The sequence below is a fragment of the Tachypleus tridentatus genome, chromosome 13 (assembly GCF_004210375.1).
Source record: "Tachypleus tridentatus isolate NWPU-2018 chromosome 13, ASM421037v1, whole genome shotgun sequence".
Classification (NCBI taxonomy): Eukaryota; Metazoa; Arthropoda; class Merostomata; order Xiphosura; family Limulidae; genus Tachypleus; species Tachypleus tridentatus.
Genome location: NC_134837.1, coordinates 189,534,705 through 189,547,681, shown reverse-complemented (window position 1 = coordinate 189,547,681; position 12,977 = coordinate 189,534,705). Strand labels below are relative to the sequence as shown.

The 12,977-nt window shown below is 33.8% G+C and overlaps 1 long non-coding RNA gene across 1 annotated transcript; it reads left to right on the top strand.

Annotated features, from left to right (window-relative positions):
- The first annotated feature begins 3,253 nt into the window (after positions 1-3,253).
- Positions 3,254-11,160, top strand: LOC143238465 (uncharacterized). Its single transcript, XR_013020592.1, has 3 exons — positions 3,254-3,405; positions 7,504-7,662; positions 10,736-11,160. It is a non-coding gene; the product is annotated as an uncharacterized LOC143238465 (long non-coding RNA).
- Positions 11,161-12,977: the final 1,817 nt, after the last annotated feature.

Genomic DNA, 12,977 nt, shown 5'->3' with positions numbered 1-12,977 from the left:
CTAAAACAAGCAACAGTACCAACAAAACGAATTACAGTTTCATTTGTAGCAAATATAATTTCATTCTAAGATACATGTATATGTAATAAAATGTGAAACCTCAAAAAATTTTACATCATATTTTGTCAGTTACAATACCTTCTCACGACAAAAAACTGGTAACTTTTTAGTCTTCGATTCATGCTTCATTTCTCGTATTATCAACAATGTTTAGTTGTATGTGTATACAAAGAAGAAGTACCACAAACCAATAACTGTAACTAATTTAGTTGTACGTGTATACAAAGAAGTACCAATAGCCAATAACTGTAATTACTTTGGTTGTACGTGTATACAAATAAGAAGTACCACAAACCAATAACTCTAACTACAGGACTAAAATGGTAGGCTTAAGAGCTTACACGTTAAAATTGAAATTCTATGCCTGTGGTAGGCACAGGGCAGATAGTCCATTATGTAGCTTAGCGCTTAAACACAGACAAACATAAATTCTGAAAACAGTAGGTCAGGTGTATGAATAACATATCCTATTAAACCAATATTCGAAATTACGAATGTCTTTGTGGTGCAAGAAAGTGGAAAATTACGATCGTGTTGATACAAAGACGAGCTGGGTCTCGTGAATATAAAAATGTCAAGACTTGTTGTATTCACTTGTTATTATGACCGTGACCTTTCGCACAAAATAAACTGCACACAAGTTTTAAAGACATGAAATCCTTCACATAATTTTCATGACTTTCTAAATGAGATGCAAAAAAAAGGTTTTCTGAAGAAATGAGACAAAAATTTTTGACTCAATTTACTGCGACAGTTAGTTCAATTTTTGTTATTTGGTTATTTATCTACGTCTACCTATATTGTCACAGAAACAATACAAAGCAGGATAATTATAACTGTGTTATGTATTTTATTCTGGTTGTTTAAGACACTATAAAATACTATTTTGTTCTTTCTAAGCGTCCTCGCAGGTACAGCAGTAAGCCTACACATTTACAACACTAAAATCAGAGGTTCGATTCCTCCTCGGTGGACTCAGCAGATGTGGCTTTGCTATAACAAAACACACATACATACTCTTTCTAAATAATTTGTCTAGCTACTAAACTTTATAAAGTTCAATACGATGCACACATTTAAGTCTAAACCACTACAGTCTTGTAACTGATTTTTACTAAAATGATAAATATGGACACTGACACTGTTGTTGTCGTGTTAAACAAACTCACAAGATAATCAAACCATTGTGTAGCTTTGTGCTTAAACCACCAGTAGTACGGCAGTAATATCTATCGGATATTAACAAAAACGATTCAGTGCTATAGCAACGGGATACAAGATTTCAGTGACAATTCAGCCTGCATTTGACAAGAACCCTCTGAAATCATAATCAACCAATTATGTTTCCGAGATTTCGGCACTTACCACGCATCCACGTGGAGCAAGTGTTATCAGCAATTTTCAGTCAGGTGGAAAGTTGATTAGAAATAGACGCCAAAACGAAGACAAATGAATATAATTTCATTGGAAGGAGAATTGAGGTACATTGCCTGAAACAACAGCATAAAATAGGATTATAGGCTAAATCCAACAAGAAATTATTTAGTCACGTGGTTATGCGCTTTTCTACAATAAACAAATATATATCGGTGGTGTGGTTAAGCTAAAAAAAAAATAAAAATGTAGAAACATAAAACTCTAACATAATCCATATTTTGTTTGTCAAATTATATGGAATTTAAATAAGACCCTTTAACAAATGCATAAATATTGGGTTGAGGAATAATTCGTGAGCGTTTTTCAAGTTAATAAAATATATTCATAAATGAAACGCTTTCGCAAAATATTTCATGTCATTTGGTAGATAATTTCTTGCTCTAATAGATGGTGTGTTTGATTTTCATATGTCTTTAATTTTTGCTTTCATTTTCAGCTCATTAAATGGAATGTCAAGTGGACAAAATCGAGCATTTTCGACACCATCTGCTTTTCGCATTTAATTTCTTGCAATTTCGTTTAAAACAATGCATACTATATACCTAGGTATTACATGAAATAAAGTATCATAATAAATGTTTTGGGTGTAATGTGTTCATGCATTGAAGTATTGTATAGTCTTGCATGTAATGCTTGAATGAAATTATTTAAAAACGCTCACGAATTATTCCTCAACCTAATATATCGAACTTAAATTCTTTATTTACATATTATATGTTGTAAAAAAAAACAGAAAATTTTACTATCATTTCAATTTTATTATATAACTAACCGCAAGCCGCAAAACATTCACTGTAGTTTTCACGTCCTTCGCTTAATATTTTTCCTTCTATCATTTCACGCACGCCATTTAAACTACATTTTATCGTAGGTATCGAAAAATTCTGGTCCATTTGAAAGAAAGGCCGACATGGCCAGGTGAGTTAAGGCGCGTAGACTCGTAATCTAAGGATCGCCTGTTCGAATCCTCACCGCACCAAACATGCTCGCCCTTTCAGTCCTGGGAGCATTATAATATGATGGTTAATCCCACTATTCGTTGGTAAAAGAGGAGTCCAAGAGTTGGCGGTGGGAGGTGATGACTAGGTGTCCTCCCTCTAGTCTTACACTGCTAAATTAGAGACGGCTAGAGCAGATAGCCCTTGTGTAGATTTGCACGAAATTCCAAAAACAAACCATTTGAAAGAAAAAATATTACACGGTCAGACAAGCAAATTCATGTAGTCGTAACTTTATCTAATAAACCCTTAAGGTGAATAACAAAATAAATGAATGGTATTTATAATAGTTTATAAAGTACCGTTATGAATGTTCAGTTTATTACACACGTTTACATGTTAAAACAAATAAATTCACAAAAACGAAGAATAAACCTCGCTCTAAAGGAAACAAACTTTCTAAGAAGTGTTTAGAGCAGTTGAAATAAAACTACAACATTGTAACGTAAGTGAATGTAAAGCTGTAATGAAGGCAAAATTAGCTAAAAATCTGAAAACATCTGAATGTGTATTCATGAAGTGGTAAGCACGTGGATTTAAGAGAGCTGCGCATGCGTATTTTAGACCCAGATAAGTTAAGAAAGCCCATAACAATTGTATTCAATGTACTGTTCGTTTTTAAAGCAAGTTACACATGTTTCAAGTGTTGTTTGTGTGAAATACTCTAGAAACAAAATACAAAAGTTGAAATCAAAGCTAATTGTCTCGTGAAGACAATAACATTGTTCCATTGTGTACCATACTTGTTGCGTTAAAAGGTTTGATTACGCAAAGAAAGATAAGATGATTCTGAAATGGTAAAGCCAATATGCAATCCAGAATCTTTGGACAAAGGCCTTTCTAACGTTGAGATTTTAGCATCTGATAGAGAATTTTGCGAGGAAAGTTGGGGACAGATGAAGAAACAAATGTAAGCATATTTTTTTCTATAGATTACAACAAATAAAATAAAGTAAAACATTTAGTGTCAGAAAAAATTATCTGAAAATATCTTTTGCTTATTTTCGTGTCATGAATTTTTGAACTGTATTCATTTTTATAGTAACTGCTAATAAAGTTTTTGTTAAGCAGTTAACTGTCAGTAGAGGATAAAAAAATGATATTTTTACTGTTTCACTATTGCACGTAACATATGTAATAATTTCCTCCTTAAGAAACGTTTATTAATTAGATCCATTAAAAACAAAATAAGTAGAGATAATACTTATTGACCTGAAAAATTAAAAAGTACTTCTCGTGAACATTTCATAAAAGCGAATTCGAATGAAACGAAGATTTCATCAAATATAGTCGATTTGATCAAGTTAAGACTACTTTTGAAAATTTGTGCGCGATATGTTCGTTATGCTTCCTACATTTAACAAACACGATACATATTTTCTACTGTTAAGCTCGTGAAAGCGTTACGGAAATACAAGAAAATCTCGAATTTTTTTAAATACAAATCTCGAAAGGAAGGATCTGATGGTTGGAATAATTTTCTAACAAACGAGTAGTTTTTGTCATCTCTTCAGTCTGGGGGCTCAGAACAATAAAACCCCTCAATGTGTAGGTTAATGCTTAATAACGAAACACGTGTACGTCACCTGTAGCACTTTCGAAATATTTGCATTTTTTTTCCAAATTCTTTAATTAAATAGATAAATTTATACATAAACAAAAACTATATAAAAGAAGTACATATTATGAAAGAATGCTTTCGAAAAACATTGTTGTAAGCAAAAGGAACCAATTAGTGAAAAGAAACTCGTGAACTGAAAGATCAAACACAGAGATGATGCCATCAAGCGTACAAGTCATCGCGGCTCATAAGCCTCTCCTGACTATGAGATAAAACTTCATACTACTTTGTGTTGTTGTAGTTAGAAAGTTGGTGAGTTGGTTTACTGTCATCCCTCCCCGTATCCGCACAAATATATACATATATAAAATTGTTACTACATGAAGTTCGTATAATAAATCAATGAACGTATAGTTTTCAAGAAATTATTGTAAGCGATAAAACTAACACACACGTTCATATCAGTTTGAACTACACAGCATAACGTGTGTGTTTTCTTGTAGTAAAGCCACATCGGGCTATCTGCTGAGTCCACCGAAGCTAATCGAGCCTTTGTTTTTAGCGTTGTAAGTCCACATACTTAACACTGTACCAGCGGTGGACCTCAGCGTGAAGGGCTTGAAGAAATAATAAGTCGAGTGTTTTTGCTTGGTTTTTATCGAACAGTCTATTCTCTGTAACTGCATTAATTTTTACTGTCAAGAAAGGACGCTATAATTTAGATAAATGGAGTACCCCTGAAAATAACCATTATTTAACATTTTGCAATAAGAGTATTTTCCCTATTTATCTGAATATTAATACATTTGAGGAATTCGTGTTGTTTGTTTTTCGAACATATGGTAGTGACAAAAATGATAAGAGCAATCAACTTGTTACAGGGTTCTTTGAACAATCATAAAGTTATGGTTCTCAAACCGTTTTTTGTTCGCGAATCACTCACTTGATTTTCTTTTTTATGTCGGAGAACCCAAACTTAGTTTTTGCTTCTTTATTTGAAGTTAAGCACAAAGCTGCAAAATAAGCTACCTATGCATTAGCCACCACTGGTATCAAAACCCGGTTTTTAGCATGTTCGTATCCGCCAACATGCCACTAGGGGGCTGTGTTTTCTCACTATGCAAGCCGAATGGAATTCCGTAGCCACAGATTGAGAATCACTGTGATAGAGATTATATCACATATAAAAACAAGGGCTGATATAAGTAAAAATCTGAAGGTCGCGGTTCGAATCCCCGTCGCATCCAACATGCTCGCCCTTTCAGCCGTAGGAGCGTTATAAATTACGGTCAATCCCACTATTCGTTAATAAAAGAGTAGCTCAAGAGTTGGCGGTAGGTGGTGATGGCTAGTTGCCCTCCCTCTAGTCTTACATTGCTAAATTAGGGATAGCTAGCGAGTAGCCCTCGCTATTAAAAAAAAACAAAACTTGTTTGTTTATTTTTGAGTTTCGCGCAAAGATACACGAGGGCTATCTGCGCTAGTTATCCCTAATTTAGCAGTGTAAGACTAGAGGGAGGGCAGCTCGTCATCAGCACCGACCGTCAACTCTTGGGCTATTCTTTTACCAACGCATAGTGGGATTGACTATCACATTATAACGCCCCATGCCTGAAAGGGAGAGCATGTTTGGTGCGACCGGGATTCGAACCCGCGACGCTCGAATTATGAGTCGAACGCCTTAACACGCTTGGCCCTGCAGGGCCAACAAACAAGTAAAAATAAACATTCATAACTTGTTTATATATCAATACATTACTATTCATGCATTCAATTTGGTATTGTCCGCTTTAAATTAAATTAAATGTCCACGTGATGCTTCCACTAATACGAATGTAAAACACAGTTATTTTAATATACACGTGCAGGTACTTAGGAACGTTTTACTTCGTGACTTTTAGCGTCAAAGCAATAAGGTTGGTTTTGTGTGATAAGTTGTTGTTAACAGTAAAGCTACACATTCTGTTATCTTTGTTATGTGTCTGCAGGAAAAAGAGTTTGTTTACTCTATTCCGTGACGTAGGCAATTTTCTGTGGTTCGCAAATAAAAGGACAACATCAGAACCTTAATTAATAAGTTGTTGCTTCTTGCTGTCGTTTGTGAATTATAAGTTGCAGACAGCTACCAAATTGTGTTGCAACCAACCTTATAATATTTATAAGGTTATTTTATTTAGTTATTTATTCAGTCTTATCACAAGGTTATAATAAAATACTTGTGAATATTCATATTTCGAAGTATTGTTTGTTTGTTTTGGAATTTCGCGCAAAGCTACAGGAGGGCTATCTGCGCTAGCCGTCCCTAATTTAGCAGTGTAAGACTAGAAGGATGGCAGCTAGTCATCACCACCCACCGCCAACTCTTGGGCTACTCTTTTACCAACGAATAGTGGGATTGACCGTCACATTATACGCCTTCACGACTGAAAGGGCGAGCATGTTTGGTGCGACCGGGATTCGATCCCGCGACCATCAGATCACGAGTCGAACGCCTTAACCCACCTGGCCATGCCAGGCCTTTTAGAAGTATTTTAATTACATAAATATTTTCTTAAGGTTTATTTTAGATATATTCAACGATAAATATAACATTTTACACACTGAAAAAGTGTAAAATTTCTGAATAATAAATTTTAGACTAAACTACATATATAGCAAATAATTACTTTAAAAATTATTTATTTATATTACTTATATAGTAAGTATATAATTTTTTGATAATTAGTGTAAACTTAACTAAAACTGCTTGAACAGTATAACATGAACAGTAATTTCAAAATTATGATAGCTTGAGAATTAGTAAGATCAAAGCAAGAAATATTCCTGTTTTAAACTGTGAGATGAACAATGGTTTTAAGGTGGTGATAGTTTGAGGGTTTGTGTGATATATTTTAGAGATATCCCCGTTTTAAACTGTGATTTTAATAATGGCTTTGAAATTGATAGCTTGAGAATTAGTACAATCTAGACAACAAATATCCATGTTTTAAATTGTATGACATCAACATTGGCTTCACTGCTGTGTTAGATAATAATTTATCCATCCTCTAAACGGTGTTTTGAAAGTAACATAGCTTTCACTATATCTTGTTTAACACAAAAATCAAAATTTAATGTTTTATCAGAATTATGAGCTGTATATAACACATTATCTTTATTTTCAGACTTCAGAAGTTAATTTCTGTGAATTTGATCTTTTTCTGTTTTTTTTCCCTTAATTAAATGCATGTGATATTTTTTCATGTGTTTAAAATGTCATATGAATTCAAAGTATAAATGTTTTATTATTAATTAGTAATTTCTTAAAATACATTTTCCTCATCAGTTACTGGACTGTGGTTCTCTCTGTACACCTTTGTCCAGTTTGTTATAATATCTATGTCCTATATTATCAGGTCATAATTATATTAGGGTTTAGTTTAGATTTAATGTCTGTTTATTTGACAGTATCTCGATTCTACCCTGGTAAAGGAACTGAAGGGGCTTGAATCCACACGTAAATCCATACAAAAACTTAAGATTTCTACAAGAGAAACTGCAAATGTCCCTAATGTCTTGCTGTCTATCTCTTACACTGGAGTTAAGTTCATTGATGCCCACACCAAGGTATGGTACCTAAAACACAATTTTGAAACACCAACACCCTATAATTTAACATTCAGTGAGGATGTAAGAGAAATTAAATACATTGTTTTATTTAGTGATGATGAGAAACCAACTTGAAGTAAAAATGTATTCTCAAAACAGCTGGTATGTGTATTATAATTTTAATTAGATGACCTAAGAATGTCAAAATGTTGTTCTGTATTTTATTTTAATAAAAGTTCTCATAACCACACCAGCCTTCTTGAGGATAAATTGTTTTATTTTTGAAATATAGTCTAAAACCTAATTAATTATCAAACAGGCTTAACAATGTTAACAACAGGTTACTGCTACTTAATTATAGTATTGAGTGTTTATTTTAATTCTGTAATCAATACAATGATTAAGTTCAGGGGTTAAACATTACCTGTTTGTTAGGTTTTGTAGGTGCAATGAATGGGTTTTATTTGGAATCTCTGGACTACTATGTACTTTTAAGGAAGCTAGTAGTGAGGATGTTCAATTTATATGTAGAGTTTGCAGGTTGAAGGAAAAGTTGGAGGCTATCATAACTAAAGTTGATGAAATAGATAAAAACACAATAAACTCTGGGAAATGACAGCAGGACTTCAAGTGTAGTTTAAACTTTTACATTCAAGAGAAACATCAGCTAAGATTGACAATGATATTCAGGAAGTTATAAAGGGTAGTATTAGGGTTAGAAGTAGTGAACTTAGCTTTAAAGATCCTATTCTATTGAGAAAAGGTTTCAGCCCTTGTCTTATGTAGAGGAGGAATGAATAGAGGGAGGGAAAACAAAAGAATGTTATAAGAGAAGATATGGATTATGAACTAAAACAGTTTATAGTTATAGGCTATTCTTTGACACAGCATGTGGCTAGAATAGTCTGTGTAGTAAATAGGTAGATATATATTAGATTATACTACCCTGGGACACAGGTGGAAGACATAACTGGCATAGCAAGATATATAATAAAGGGGAGTGGCAACAATTCACTTTTTGTTGTGCACATAGGGGCTAACAATACAAGGAAGAGTTAGTCAGAGGAGCTGATTAATATGTACAATGGGGTGATAAAATTATTTAAAGGAAAAGGCCATAATAACTTAATTTTCTCAGGGACACTGCCTATAATTAACTGTGAGGATGATGTTATAAGTAAATCACAAGGACTAAATGCTAGGCTTAGAGTAATATGTCAGAATGAGCAGATTGGTTGAACTTGTGAGATTAGTTCAGTGAAAGAAAGGGTTTTTTTGGAATGGATGGTTTACATTTAAATATGGTATAGGACTAGATTGTTTGCCAAGGCTGTAAACACAGCTGCAAGGAAAGTTTAAAACTAGAACCAGAATAAGAGGTAGAGAAAAGTTTAACATATGAATTTAGTATAGAAGTAGTTATAAGTATAGGCGTAATTGTTGCTTAGGTAATGTTAGAAGTATAAGAAATAAAACAGATTACTTTAGAGCATTAGTAGGAATGGGGAATTTTCATGTTATTGGAATATCCGAATTGTGGTTAAAAATAAAGGATTTCAAGCACATCTTGAACAGTTGATAAATGGAAACAAAATCAAACAAGGTGACTGCAATAATTCTGAGCTGATTAAAGAAACTTAGGAGGGTTAAAAAATGATAATGCTGCTGGACCAGATAATATTTCCCCAAGGGTTTTTAAGGATGCTAAAGATTAGATATGCAAGTCACTTACCACTATTTTTGTCAGTCCTTGAGCAGTGGACAATTACCAACAAATTGTAAATTTAATGTCACTCCTAGCTACAAGGGAAGTAACAGAAGTTATCCTGGTAGTTATAGGCCTCTCAGTTTTACATCAGTTGTGAGAAAAGTTTTAGAATGGTTGATAAAAATACTTTTCATAGTTATTTAACAAAGCTTATAATTTGATCAGACAACTAAAATGGTTTCACTAAAGTAAAATTCGGCCTTTCATGTATTTTGACATGCTTTGAAAATGTTACTGCGTATGTAGATGAAGGTAATGGTGTAGATTTAGTGTATCTGTATTTTAAGAAAACATTTGACAAAGTGCCATATAAAAAGCTTGTGAAAACATCTCTATAGATGTGGGAGATTAGTTAACTAAGTGAATAGAAGAGTGGCTTGATGGAGGAAAGCAGAGAGTTGTTATATATGGAGTTCAGTCAAACTGGATTAATGTTGAATATGGTGTACCTTAGGGCTTAGTCTTAGGATCATTGATGTTTTGATTTACATCAATGATATAGATGAAGGAGTGTTCAATAAATTACTTAAACTTGCTGATTGTGTAAAGGTTTTGCTTTTCCATAAAGATGCTGCTGCTACTCTAGGTATTTAAATGACAGATTGGATTTTTTATGATAAATGCAAAACATGACATATGGGTTATCATAATTTGAATTATAATTTGGATGGGAATAACTTTAACAGTGTCACAAAAGAAAAGGATCTTGGTGTGATGGTTGATCAACCTTTTAAGCTGCCCAAGCAATGTGCTGTTACTTATGGTAGGGCAAATAGGATTTTAGGTTGTATATACAGAAATACTGAATACAAGTCGAAAGAAGTTATGATTTCTTTGTACAGGCAACTTGGTTAGGCAACATTTGGAATATTTTGTTCAGTCTTGGACTCCTGATCTTAAGAAAGGCATTGAATTGTTGGAAAGGGTTCACAGAAGGATTACTAAATGGTGCTTGGGATAGAAGGGTTATCATATGAGGAGATGTTGAAATCTCTCAAACTTTTTTCCTTGAAGAAAAAAAAGTTAGAGGGGATCTGATTGGTGTGTTTTTAAGACTTTAAAGGAATAGTACTGATGCATCATCTTTTTCATAGTTACCAGTGAGAATAGTAGGACTAGGAGACACAAATATATATTTTGGTAGGGTAGTAGCCATTTTCAGCTAAGACAGTATTATTTTTCTACCATGGTGGATGGCCTTTGGAATGAGTTGCCTTCAGATGTCTTAGAGGAAGTAAATTTAAGTGGATTTAATGAAAAAGCTTGTTAAGCGTATGAATTATAAGGGCTGAGTTCAAAGTTTTTTGTTTTTTTTAATTTAAGGTGTAGAACAGCCAAGATGAATCCAAACGTCCCATGTTGTCATAAAACGGTATGCTGTTGGACCAACGCTCTTACCAAAGTACATTAATTTTACTATAAAATTAAGAAATGAAAAGAAAGCAAGATTTAGAAAAAAATAACTTTCAAGTTTAAATTATTTCAAATACTGTAAGCAACTGTTTTATCTTCTATTTTTATATACATTTAATGAGATATATAACTAGAGAATAAATAACGTTGCTAATAGACACGATTATTTTCACTTTTTATGTTTAACATTATACGCAACAAATGCAATACACCATGTTCTAATAATACTCCAAATACCTGGCCCGGCATGGCCAAGCGCGTTAAGGCGTGCGACTCGTAATCTGAGGGTCGCGGGTTCCCTTCCGCGTCGCGCCAAACATGCTCACCCTCCGAGCTGTGGGGGTATTATAATGTGACGATCAATTCCACTATTCGTTGGTAAAAGAGTAGCTCAAGAGTTAGCGGTGGGTGGTGAAGACTAGCTGCCTTCCCTCTAGTCTTACACTGCTAAATTAGGGACGGCTAGCCCAGATAGCCCTCGAGTAGCTTTGTGCGAAATTCCAAAAAACAAACAAACTTAAACACCTAAAGGTTTCACTAGCTAACCTTATAATTACTTTTAAGTGATATAATTAGCATCCATATTCTATATACAGCATATGATAAAAATATAAAAGTGTACTTGTATATTCTAAGCTACGTGAACAATATTAATATACACAGTAAACAATTTGAGAAGATGACGGTGAACCAGGTTGTGTTGGATTAGCGCCTACTTCACGAAGGCAGTTACAAACCTCTTTTGAACAAACTCAGCTTATGCACCACAGTATAGCAGTCAACATCAACACTCCTACGCACACCCGATATGTTACTTGATCTTACTAGATGTGTTCTAGTCTTGCTTGTGTTTGCTCTTCAGCGTCGTTTCACAGAATATTTGGAAAAATTACATTATAGCTTTAACCTGAATAACTATAAATATTTTTTGTCTTGGGAAAGAAATGTAGTTATTTGAATGCAAATCTTGGAATTAGATATTCTGCAGTGTCCTGGCTTGCTAACCTAATAAGTAGTGAAATATAGAAATATCCAACATATAATATCTGTAGATAGTGCATTTGGGTAAAATGCAACTAAAAACGATTTTATGCTAGCTTTATAGCCAACACCCACGAATATCTGCAAGTAGATAAAGTGCAGGCACGATTTTAACAGTTTAACCACTGACACTTGATCTAAAATTTGCTTACAGTACGCAATCTGCGGGTTTTAATTCCAGTTCCACCAAACATGCTCGTCCTTTCAGTGGTAGAGATGTATATAATGTTACGGTGAACCCCTCTATTCGTTGGTAAAAGAATAACTCAAGCGTTGGTTGTGATGACTAGTGCCTCCCCTAGGAAGTACTAGCGCAGATAGCCCTCGTGTAGCTTTGCGCAAACTCCCAACCAGTCCGCTTACAGTAAGAAAAAAAAAAAACACGCATTAATGATATATTCTGAGCAACTCTGAGGAACTGAAGATTTAAAAAATATCTTTTAAATCCAATTTCTGATAGTTACTGTTGATCTTTACCAGTCACCTCTATTTAAAGATTAGTAATAAGAAAGGTAAATCTTCAGTTGTTTCTGTTACCACCAAGCACACTTTTTCCTTCATTTGCAGTTAAATATTTGGCCCAGGATCTTGAGGTGATCTCTCCCCTCATAATTAAATTATATCAATCACTGTTAGGGTAGAAAGAGGACGGATGGAAAATTTCAAAGTCATATCGAATAATAGGCCTCTTTCAGACTTCTACCGTGACCTGTGGTAGGTCTTAAATCTATCGTAATACTTCGGAACAAAATACACTTTACAGTTGTCTTCAAAATTCTATACATAACAGAATTACGGTCATAGTTGATCCAAACAAAAATTAATTATGATATTTCTACCACTTGCATTTCTAACTTTATTTCTAATTAATGATTTACTTTCCACTTTTTTGTTTTGAAAAAGAAAGGGGGGGGCGAGTCCTGATCCCTTGGATTTCCTTTTGAAGTTTATATTCAACTTTTAACGGCAGCCGAGTATGCATGATAAACTCAATTATTTTTCTGATATCGTAAGATGCGAGTTCTTTATAAACCTGCAATGAATGATTACAGTTATGTTTGTCATAAACCATTAAAATTAGGCCTATTACATTTTTAAACATTACATTCTT